This window comes from Gracilinanus agilis, chromosome 5, assembly GCF_016433145.1.
Source record: "Gracilinanus agilis isolate LMUSP501 chromosome 5, AgileGrace, whole genome shotgun sequence".
NCBI classification, from domain to species: Eukaryota; Metazoa; Chordata; class Mammalia; order Didelphimorphia; family Didelphidae; genus Gracilinanus; species Gracilinanus agilis.
In genome coordinates, this window is record NC_058134.1 from 105,623,738 (window position 1) to 105,636,828 (window position 13,091).

At 33.2% G+C, this 13,091-nt stretch overlaps 1 pseudogene; it reads right to left on the reverse strand.

Annotated features, from left to right (window-relative positions):
• Positions 1-2,019: 2,019 nt before the first annotated feature.
• LOC123248727 lies at positions 2,020-2,998 on the reverse strand (annotated as a pseudogene).
• Positions 2,999-13,091: the final 10,093 nt, after the last annotated feature.

Below are 13,091 nucleotides of genomic sequence, written 5' to 3' on the forward strand. Positions count from 1 at the left end.
TAGAAAAACACTTGAAATAGAGAGACACACTGACAAAGACCTTATTTCTCATATGTATATATGAGAAATAAGGTTTTTTTTTAATTTGATTCAGCTCACTACATATATATAGTGAGCTGAATCAAATTAAATATATGTATACATATATATATATATGTATATATATATATAGTGAGCTGAATCAAATTAAAAAAAAATACAAGTCATTCACCAATTGATAAATGGTCAAAGAATATGAATAGGCAGTTTTCAGATGAAGAAATCAAAGCTACATAGAATCATATAAAATGCTCCAAATCACTACTGGTTTGAAAAATGCAAATTAAACAACCCTGAGGTACCTCTGCAAACCTATCAAATTTGACTAATATGGTGAAGAGAAAAATGATAAATGTTGGAGGGGATACAGAAAAATTTGGACACTAGTATACTGTTGGTTGAGTTGTAAACTGATATAACCATTCTGGGGAGCAATTTGGAACCACATTGAAAGTGTTAAAATACTGTACATATTTTTGATCCAGCAAGATCACTACCAGATCTATATACCAAAGAGATAAAAGAAAAATAAAAGGATCTATTTGTTTAAAAATATTTATAGGCACACTTTTTGCTCTGGCAAAAAATTAGAAAGTGAAGGGGAGTCCATCGATTGGGAAATAGCTAAATAAGTTGGGTTATATGGTTCTAATGAATATTATCATGCCATAAGAGATGATAAACAGGATGATTTCAGAAAAACCTAAAAAGGCGTATGAACTGATACAAAGTGAAGCGAGCAGAACTAGGAGATCATTGTACCTAGGAATAGCAATATTGTAATGATAATCAACTTTTTAGACAGCTTACTCTGATCAATAATTCAGTGATCCAAGGGAAAATATAAAAGCCTGAGTCAGGCTTCATTTATGGCCTCTGATCATTGAGAGAGGTCACTGACTCAATTTATTGGTTATTGCTAGCCTAGCTAATATTTATCATACTACGGTCTCTGGATTTTTGACTAAGGTCACCAGAATGACCCATTTTACTGACAGCTTAAGTGATTGTTAAAAAAATTTATCCTGTCCTGGAAAAAAAAAAGAGAATATATGTTGGTTATAAGGTCAACTAGAATTCTCAAAAAAATTAAGCAAGTGTTTTTTTGAGTTTAAACTTATTCCTCCATGAATTTCTTATGTGCGTGATAGATAAATGTCTTCTTTCACAACAAGATGAACATAGAAATATGTATTGTATGATAACTTATTTACAACCTATATCACATTACATGCTGTCTTGAGAGGGGTGAGGGATAGGAGGGAGAAAGGGAGAGAACATGGATTGCAAAATGTCTATTAGAATTGTATTAAGCAGTGTTGGAAGGGATGGAAAAATAAATGATGGAAAAATTAAAATAAACTTCAAAAAAGAATTTAAAATTATATTGTAAATGGCATGAAATGCTAGAGAAAAGAATTGGAAAATAAATGGGATATTTAAAGGAAAGAATTGGAAGGAAAATTATTAGTTAATGTAAGAGATATAAAACCTTACCCTCTTAACAAAAATCACTAACGCTATACTATAAAATAATGTGTACTTTTTTAAACCTTTTGAAACAAGTGATGGCTGTCTACCTAAGAGGAAGGGGGGTAAAAAATAAAAATCAAATGATTTTTAAAAGGATAAAAAAGAACATTCATCAGTGCATTTCATTTGTTAACTGGCTTCATTAATATCCAAGTTCTGAGGATATGAGACTTAAAACAAATGAGTTTTAGTGGGATTATTATGGCAAGCATTGGTCCATGGCACGGGGACAAAGGCAATATCAGGCAAAAATAAGTCAGGCATATGAAATTGTTCTAATAGTAAGCATCAAAAGAAAAAGGTAATATGAGGATTCTGGAGTTTAAAAAACAAAACCAAAAAACAACAGGATGATTTAATCCCATTCCAGTTACTTCCTAACTTGATATGAAGTCCAAAGATTCAGTTCCTGTTTTTCGTTCCATAAATACAGCTCCCTTCAGTCTCTCAGACTGATCTCTCCCTCCTGAGAACTCTTCTCAGGGCACTCTTTACCTCTGCATTTCTCAAGCTATAGATCAAAGGATTTAAAGTAGGATTAAAGAAGCTGTAAAACAAGAAAAGAATTTTCTGTTGCTCCTCATAATTCCTGGAGGTAGGAGTCATGTAAGTGATAATGGCACTCCCAAAGTAAAGCCCAACCACACAGAGATGGGAGGCACAAGTGAAGAAGGCTTTCTTTCGTCCTTCCACTGACTGGATCTTCAGGATAGCACCAAGGATGCGTAGGTAGGATATTAGAACTGAGCAGAGAGGCACAATTAAGATAAACACACTAGCAACTAAGATGACCATTTTGTTGAGCCGTATATCTACACAGGCAAGTTTCAGTACAGAAAGGAGTTCACAGAAGAAATGGTTGATTTCTCGAGGTCCACAGAAAGACAATTGAAGAAGGAGAGCCACATGGACCATGGCCAGCAGGGATCCACAAGCCCAAGATGTGATGGCCAGTGCAATGCATACACCCCAGCTCATAAGAAGAGTGTATCTGAGGGGATGGCAGATGGCCACATACCGGTCATAGCTCATCATTACTAGCAGAAGGCATTCTATGAGGGCAAATACCAAAAAAAGATAGGTCTGCATTATGCACCCTGCAAAAGAGATGGGCTTGCCTGGATCTAAGAGATTTGCCAGCATCAGGGGGACCGTGTTTGAGGCTTAACAAATGTCAACAATAGCCATCTGAGCTAGGAAAAAGTACATAGGAGTATGAAGCCTGGAGTCAAAACAAATCAGTCCCAGAATGACTCCATTTACCAGCAGAGTGAAGGTATAGAGGATGAAAAAAAGGCCAAAGAGAAACATCTGCATCTTTGAGTTAACAAGAAATCCTAGCAGAATGAAATCTGTCACTGTGGTCTGGTTGTTCTCCATAACTATGATTAAAACAAAGACAGTGAAGGAAGACATTAGAATGCATAGTTTAATTCATTTCCACATAATCCCATGAAACAAATATCTGCTGATTTTTGTTAATCCTTCTTTTATGATAATTGGGGAAGAGCTCAGAGGGAAGTCTGTAATGATTCTATAACTTGCTCTCTCATAAGGGGATTTATAGACTCTTTTATCTTGTAAAAATTATTCCCTTTCCCAAAGTTAAACTTTTTAAATGATCTGGTAATACAGGAAACTAAATATGTCAACAACTACACAAGGATACTGAGGAATTATGTAAATTTTTATAGTGTGAACACAAGTAATGTCTCGTGATGGGAAGAAAGAATGTAATATTATCTTAGAAAAGGAAATTATTCAGATTATTGTGGTTAATATGAAATGTTCATTGAGCTGATGAGTTATCTCAAGGTCTTTAGAACAATTATTCTGGGTTGGATGAAAAAAGAAGTAAGAATACATTACTACTGCCACCCCATAATAGATTTGCTGCAAAGACTGATCAAAAAATTTGACTACTCATGTAGACCCTCTGAACTGAAAGAAAGTTAAATTTGGAAGAAATTATTCTATTACTATGCATTATGAAGAGGCCACATTTCTTAAAAGTCCAGGTCACTTTGATGATTATGGGTCACATTATTTTTCTATTAAGGGATAGCAAACAATTGCATCCTAGCACATTTTCCTCACCTTTCATTTATTCCCACTGGACAATTTCTCATCAATATCATAGGTTCTTATTTTATCAATCTAAATATGTGCAAAATTTCAAGTGTTGTTGATATGGAACACAACTACATAAAACACCAATTATTGTTATCTTGTGGAGTAGCAATACTCACTAAACACTAAACACTGAAAAAAAGCCAATATAGAATAGGAAGAAGTAAGACAATTACTTCCTTTTTTGTCTTTAGACAGTTTATTTTGTATATATATATACATTTATTTATTTTTTAAACCCTTGTACTTTGGTGTATTGTCTCATAGGTGGAAGATTGGTAAGGGTGGGCAATGGGGGTCAAGTGACTTGCCCAGGGTCACACAGCTGGGAAGTGGCTGAGGCTGGGTTTGAACCCAGGACATCCTGTCTCTAGGCCTGACTCTCACTCCACTGAGCTACCCATCTGCCCCTGGACAGTTTATTTTGAATGAAAGGCCACTTTCATAAATACAACAGCAATTACATTTGTCAAAGAAACATTAAGTAATTTAGAATTATATTCTTTAGTTTTTAAGAAATGAAAAATTTTTGAGTGAACATGGATTAGTTTGGGGAAATAAAATTTAAGTATACAAGCCCAGATATACTGCGTATAAAGTATTGATCTATTGACCTTCTTAACAGAGATCAGGTTCCTTATGTTGTTAGAAACACCATACATGATATCCATATATAAATATTCTTGCAACATATTCAATTTGCTACCATTATATATAACACAAAAGCTAAATTTAAGAGTGGAATAAGATATTGTTTAAGACATTTATGCTCAACTCATTCAGTTTTTAAAAAATACTCTCTCTACATACAATCAGGGACTTTTAGCCTTCTCAGAAATACAAGAATATAACTATTACCAAAAAAAAAAACAATGCCTAAATCCCATGGAAAAACAAACTTTTTAGTTAAAAATGTTTATTTAAAATTATGTGGCTTTTTGTGCATCTATAATTTATGTACTTACAATGGCTCAACAAATCGTGGTGCATGAATATAATAGAAGATTACTGTTTTATAAGAAGTAAAGGATTCAGAGTAGCATGGGATGACATATGACAACGAAACACAAAATAGCCAGAACATAGAACGCAATGTACTCAAAGAAGACCCCAATGTTGATGGAAAGAACAACCAAATGAAATTGAGTACTGCACAATTAAATGACCAAACTTGGCTTTGGTGAAGAGCTGAGAAAACAAATGTATTCTTTAAAGAGGCAGAGTACTACTAGTGCTGAATATTTTATATGTTCTAAAAATGGTTGGTGTGTTGGTTGGTTTTGCCATAGTGCTTCCCGCCCTCTTCTTAATTTTAAAGTTCTTATCTTCCATCTTATAATCAACACTGTTGATTGGTTCCAAGGAAAAAAGAATGGTAAGGATTAGGAAATGGGGTTAAGTGACTTGCCCAGGGTCACACTGCTAGGAAGTGCCTGAATCCAAATTTGAACCCAGGACCTCCCAGGTCTAGGTCTAGCCCTAAATCTACTGGGCCACCTATCTGTCCCCAGGCCCTCTTCTTTTTAAAATTTTATTACAAGGCATAGCTTGTTGGGTGTAAAGCTATATTTAGAAATTATGATATGCAAATGAAATATATCAGTAAAAATAGGATTTACATAAAACATTCCTAATAGCACATATTACTTCTTTAGAAAAAATTGTTAAACATATAAAACTGCTCCAAATACTAGGTTGTAAACTATATGACTTTATGAAAATTAAATTGCCCTAGACCAATGCATTTTCTTTTAGTGAAAGTAAAAGAGTGGTATGTCTAGGAGGAAAATATTACTTTTAATATATCTGGAATATATGTTTTTATATCCCATGACATGTAACATCCTCAGTAAAAACACCAAGATAATCAAATTTTTGTTTCTCAACAGAATTGGTAGGAGTGTAATAGCTAAAATATAATTAACAGTTAGTAAACTTTTATATTTGCAAAGTGTTACATATATTATCTCATCTTATCCTCACAAAACTCCTGGAAGGCAGGTGATATTGCCCAATGTTGCAGATGTGGAAATTGAGGCAGAAAGAGGCAATGCACCTTTTCCAGGATCTATAGTTAGTAAGTGTTGTGCCAGAATTCAAACTCTGTGCTGTGTAGCTAGTTGAACAGAAGACTTTGTAGATCACCCATTATATTGTTATTTTTGTTGTTCAGTCATTTCAAGTATGACAAACTCTAACCCTTTTGAGATTTTCTTGGCAAAGATACTATGGTGGTTTGTCATTTCCTTCTCCAGCTCATCTTACAGATGAGGAAAATGAGGTCAACAGGATAATGCAATTTGCCCAGGATCACATAGCTTGTAAGTGTCTGATGACAGATTTGAACTCTGGTCTTGACTCCAGACTCTGTGCTCTATTAACTGCCTCACCTAGATATTTCTAGCTATTGTTTGTCTTTGCATATTACTGAAAAATACATTTCATCAGGATTCATAGGAAGACAGAAAATAGTTTCAATGTTTTTAGTTAGTGGAACATATCTAGAAAAAAATTCTGGATCTACTGATGAATAAAATTTTTTAATTCATGCAGATAGAAAAATCAAGAACCTATTCTTGAAATTTGAATAAAGTGACAAAGTTTAAATGGATTAAGTTAAAAATGGACCATTTACTCAAGTATCTACACCATGTTTCTCTTTTGTTACAACTTCAAATCTTGGAGGAGACCGTGATTTCAAAAATATTCTGCTAGTGAATCATAAGAGGTATGTGGCTAGTTCTATCATGCAGGAAGGATTTTGAATACAGGCTTGAGAATGGAATTGATAATTGTGATTTATAAACCATAACAGCTAAGTATGCAGAGGATCATTATCAGGTAAGCTGAAGGATGATGTAAAATTTGTCAGAGAAACTAAGACCCTATACAAATTCATCATCTATACACTAATGACATTAGTATATAAAATGTTTATGAAATATTCAAGTATTATAACATTGGTTTTCACTTTATGTTAGAGATTTTGACATCTGACTAGAAAGGATTTTGAACTAGAATAGCCTAAAATAAATATTGCAGGATATATATTTTGAGGAAATAAAAATATATTTTGAGGAAATAAAAATAATTATAATAAATCTTGAATCATTTAGGTAAAGGCTTGCTTAAAGTACTGTAGAGTTTCAAAAAGATAAGTTTTTAGTATGTCATACTTATTTCATATTCTTTATAAAAATTTCAATATTATATTGGGTAGGAGTAGTTAGGTGGCTCAATGGATATAGAGGCTGGCCTAGAGACAGGAGTTCCTAGGGTCAGATCTGGCCTCAGATACTTCTAGGTGTGTGATGTTTGGGCAAGTCATTTAACCCCAATTGCTTAGTCCTCCTACTCTTTTGCCTTGGAACTGATACTTAGAATTGATGCTAAAACAGAAGGTAAGAGTTTTACAATAGAAGAGGACAAATCCTCTCTGGACATTTTTAAAGTCACATTCTTAGTTGAAATATTTCTCCAAACTTGTGATACACTAATATTTGATAGACTTTCATATAGAAATGAAGTCCACTTTACTGTATTGCTCTAGAAGGCCAAACCTAGGACCAAAAGGCAGAAATTTCTGGGAGGTAGATCTTGGCTTAATATAAATAAAGACTTTCCACCAATGTGACACTTCAAGTAAGAGTCATTGGAAGCATTTAAAGGGAGACCAATGACTATTAGTAAGGGATGATGTAGAAGAAATTTTCCTGTTAGTTATGAGACTGAATTAGTAAAACCCTCATTCCCCTTGCAGCACAAAGAGTCAAAGATCCAAAACTAGTAAATAAAGAATGCTGGTGTTCTCATAGAAATTCAGTTTATCCTTCTGGTAAAAACACAATGTCAGGAGTAAAGAATCATTAATATAGATCACAAAAAATCATGACAATCAGGTACTGTACCAGTAACTGAAATGATAGCCTATACTTACCCTCACATTCAGGTAGGGCCCCTTGACACCTCCTAGTAAAAAGAAAATCAGTCTCAGAGAGCTTGATGTAGTGAGAGTTGATCTAAGAGACTGCAACCCAGCTAGGAGTCTCCAACTGTTCTATGTCTCTGGAAAAAGTATTTCAACTGGAGAAAATATTGGAAATGAAAGAGAAAAAATAACTTTTCTGGAATTTCTTCTACAGCATAATATTTGTATGAATAAAAATATTAAAAATAATTTTTAAAAACTCACAAAATAGCCCAACAGAAAGTTCGGCAACTCTCTAGGAACAGTATTTGATTGTATTGAAAAATTTCCTTATCAAGAACTCCTTTGTACATCAATAAAATCTGATCAAACTAATTCTGAATATACACTAGTGTGTGAGTACATACTTAAATATATACACATAGATGCACATTTATACATATATAATATATATATGTTTATATATACACACATATATATGGCATCCCCCCAAATATACAAACATATTTGTATCTATATTTATGTATTTTACAAAGAATTATAATTTATTGATGTAGCAAGGTCTTAGTGAGCAAACTCCCAGTTCTGTCAAATGCTGTCTTAGAGATATGCTTAGGGCCCCTGCCAGTTTAAGTACCTTTCTTGGGGTCACAGAACTAATATACATCACAGGTGGGTTTTTGAACCTATGTTTCATCGATTCTGAAACTGTCTCTTTACCAATTATACCAGGCAGTCTTTTGAGCACTGTCTCTCTCTCTCTCTCTCTCTCTCTCTCTCTCTCTCTCTCTCTCTCTCCTATCTCTCTCTCTCTCTTTCTATCTATATGAATTTAAATACATACATATTAAATACACATATCAGTTGAGTGGATAAGACCAAAAAAACTAATAACTCTTGTCATTTTTTAAGAATTCACATAAAATATCAGTTCTTTGAGAAGAAGGATAGTTATATATTTCATATTCATAATTCCTAGTAATTAATGAAAAGTCTGGAACCACATAAGTACTTAATAAATGCTTACTAATTAATATATTTTATATACCAACTTTTGAAAGGACTTTTTCTTACATCAAACATAATCCTTCTTCCTCAATATTTCATGAAGAAATCATAGATTTCTCATTCTCCCATAGTTTTTAACAAAAAAATTTCTGATCTCATCTCCCCAAATCATTATTTGTTAAATTTTCAAAAGACATTTCTTACCTTTTAAAATAAAAACTAGTTGTTAATAGACATACCAGAGTCTTGCCTTTGACTATTGAAATATCTGTAGTAAATTTTACTCAAGCCATTCTCCTTCCTAAAGTCATTCATGAGCAAAAACTGCCCTTTTCAATGTACAAAGAAGTGCAAGAATTATATATATATATACATATATAAATATATATATATATATATATATATAACTAGATCCTATAAATCATCTGCTCATAACTCTTAGCCAAAGGCTAGAAATGTTCCTGGGTATACGTATGTGGAGGCTATACAGGAACATGGAGAAAGTTCTAAGAAGCTGGTCTTTGATATAAAATTAAAGTGTTCACTATTTCTAGGATCCTCAGGATTTGATTCAGGTCCATTGTCTGTGGCTTCTTATTTAGCATGAGGAAGGATGCCTGTGTCCACCAGTAGCAAAGGTTTTACTATTTGATTAGCTCTTATTTAGACTCCAAAGGATTCAGTACAGACCACGAAACTTCCCAAATATTACCTTAGTCCCCAAAGGGAAGCAAAGATGCAATATTGTGGGAAGAAAATTTAAGATTGTCTTTCATGAGATGCTGGGGGTTAAATTTACAGCATCAAGAAATATTCATGTTATAAATTCACAATATGAAAATGTTTGGCTTAATTATGCATCCATAAACCCCTATACTTTTTTTTTAAATTTATACCACCATTACCTAAGAATTAAGTATAAGTTGAAAGAAAATATAACTCATTTGTTATCAGTAGCAGTAGCTACAGCACTATGTGATTCAAATGATTTTGAGTCCAGGTTAGGGAGTCCAAAGAACTATATACCCCCCAAAGGGGCTTATTAGATTCTGTCACTTGACTTTCAGTTGGGACACAAATTGGAAATATTGGAAACATTCCCATTTCTGCAGATTAAATACATGCTGTCTTGACCTCCAGGGGAGGAGTAGAGCTTGCTAAAGTCTAGGTTCATCTACAATAGCAACTGGGTAGTTCTATCGATAATCATATATCAAAATCAACTGTGAGATCTCTCTAGGGCACAAACCTTAAAAAGTTCAGTGGCTTGGTGTTTATATAGTTTTTAAATATATATTTAAATATTTTCAATCTATTATAATAGGCTCCAATAAATACAATCATAAAATTTAAATCTAGCAGGGGACTAAGAGATTAGTTCAGTCCATTTATTTCACAGATGAAGAAAATGAGGTTTAAAGAGGTGAAAGAATCTTGCTCAAGTTTATGTTGGTAATAAATAGCATATCTAGGTTTTGAAACCTGGTCTCCTGTCTCAAATCTGGTGTTTTTGTTGCTATATAACCCTTCAAACATAGATAAATTATTTTTTCATTAATCAAATGAATAAATCAGTCAACTTCTAGTAACAAAGAATCAATGCATGATAATGAGTTCTGTGGACTATTTGTGGCCAAGATGAGGCCCTAAATCCCTTGACCTTTTTTCCTTGGATTCTGACATTATACCTATTAAAAAGTCAGTAATAATCATAGTAATATATGTAAAGGAATAACTATATCCTAAATGAATAGAAAGAGCTGGAATGTTTCTCATTAATTCTCTAATGCCTGGTCCTGTCAATTCTACCCCCTTTTATTAATATCTCTCACAGTGGTAATATATTCCATCACATTTTTTACTTATGAAGCAGATAGGACATTATGAACCATTTCCTAGTCAAAACAAGTATGTGACAACTGCAGGTCACCACTTAATTCTCGCTACTACTAATGTATGGCTTTACGTAAGTCTAAATCATTGAATCACCAATTTTATTACTTCTTGTGTACTAGGGCTAAAAACAATCCCATGGTCAGCAAACTTATTTTCCAAGCAGAAAGATATGTAAGGCAAGGGCAACATGAGTTTATAATATAAACCTATTTGTAGTTGAGGGGCAGTTAAGTGGCACAGTAAATAGAGTGCTGGGCCTGCTGTCAGGAAGATCTGAGTTCCAATCTGGCCCTAGACACTTATTTGCTGTCTTATTCTGGGGAATTTTCAAAATCCTATTTGTCTCAGTTTCCTCATCTGTAAAATGAACTAGAAAATGAAATGGTCAAAATTCCAAACAATGTCACGAACTGTCAAATGGGACTGATAGAACTGAATAATAATAATTTGTAGTTTAATTGGGAAGGATAGAGGAAGATTACAGTTAGTATTTCCTCACAAAACANATATATAATATATATATGTTTATATATACACACATATATATGGCATCCCCCCAAATATACAAACATATTTGTATCTATATTTATGTATTTTACAAAGAATTATAATTTATTGATGTAGCAAGGTCTTAGTGAGCAAACTCCCAGTTCTGTCAAATGCTGTCTTAGAGATATGCTTAGGGCCCCTGCCAGTTTAAGTACCTTTCTTGGGGTCACAGAACTAATATACATCACAGGTGGGTTTTTGAACCTATGTTTCATCGATTCTGAAACTGTCTCTTTACCAATTATACCAGGCAGTCTTTTGAGCACTGTCTCTCTCTCTCTCTCTCTCTCTCTCTCTCTCTCTCTCTCTCTCTCTCTCTCTCTCCTATCTCTCTCTCTCTCTTTCTATCTATATGAATTTAAATACATACATATTAAATACACATATCAGTTGAGTGGATAAGACCAAAAAAACTAATAACTCTTGTCATTTTTTAAGAATTCACATAAAATATCAGTTCTTTGAGAAGAAGGATAGTTATATATTTCATATTCATAATTCCTAGTAATTAATGAAAAGTCTGGAACCACATAAGTACTTAATAAATGCTTACTAATTAATATATTTTATATACCAACTTTTGAAAGGACTTTTTCTTACATCAAACATAATCCTTCTTCCTCAATATTTCATGAAGAAATCATAGATTTCTCATTCTCCCATAGTTTTTAACAAAAAAATTTCTGATATCATCTCCCCAAATCATTATTTGTTAAATTTTCAAAAGACATTTCTTACCTTTTAAAATAAAAACTAGTTGTTAATAGACATACCAGAGTCTTGCCTTTGACTATTGAAATATCTGTAGTAAATTTTACTCAAGCCATTCTCCTTCCTAAAGTCATTCATGAGCAAAAACTGCCCTTTTCAATGTACAAAGAAGTGCAAGAATTATATATATATATACATATATAAATATATATATATATATATATATATAACTAGATCCTATAAATCATCTGCTCATAACTCTTAGCCAAAGGCTAGAAATGTTCCTGGGTATACGTATGTGGAGGCTATACAGGAACATGGAGAAAGTTCTAAGAAGCTGGTCTTTGATATAAAATTAAAGTGTTCACTATTTCTAGGATCCTCAGGATTTGATTCAGGTCCATTGTCTGTGGCTTCTTATTTAGCATGAGGAAGGATGCCTGTGTCCACCAGTAGCAAAGGTTTTACTATTTGATTAGCTCTTATTTAGACTCCAAAGGATTCAGTACAGACCACGAAACTTCCCAAATATTACCTTAGTCCCCAAAGGGAAGCAAAGATGCAATATTGTGGGAAGAAAATTTAAGATTGTCTTTCATGAGATGCTGGGGGTTAAATTTACAGCATCAAGAAATATTCATGTTATAAATTCACAATATGAAAATGTTTGGCTTAATTATGCATCCATAAACCCCTATACTTTTTTTTTAAATTTATACCACCATTACCTAAGAATTAAGTATAAGTTGAAAGAAAATATAACTCATTTGTTATCAGTAGCAGTAGCTACAGCACTATGTGATTCAAATGATTTTGAGTCCAGGTTAGGGAGTCCAAAGAACTATATACCCCCCAAAGGGGCTTATTAGATTCTGTCACTTGACTTTCAGTTGGGACACAAATTGGAAATATTGGAAACATTCCCATTTCTGCAGATTAAATACATGCTGTCTTGACCTCCAGGGGAGGAGTAGAGCTTGCTAAAGTCTAGGTTCATCTACAATAGCAACTGGGTAGTTCTATCGATAATCATATATCAAAATCAACTGTGAGATCTCTCTAGGGCACAAACCTTAAAAAGTTCAGTGGCTTGGTGTTTATATAGTTTTTAAATATATATTTAAATATTTTCAATCTATTATAATAGGCTCCAATAAATACAATCATAAAATTTAAATCTAGCAGGGGACTAAGAGATTAGTTCAGTCCATTTATTTCACAGATGAAGAAAATGAGGTTTAAAGAGGTGAAAGAATCTTGCTCAAGTTTATGTTGGTAATAAATAGCATATCTAGGT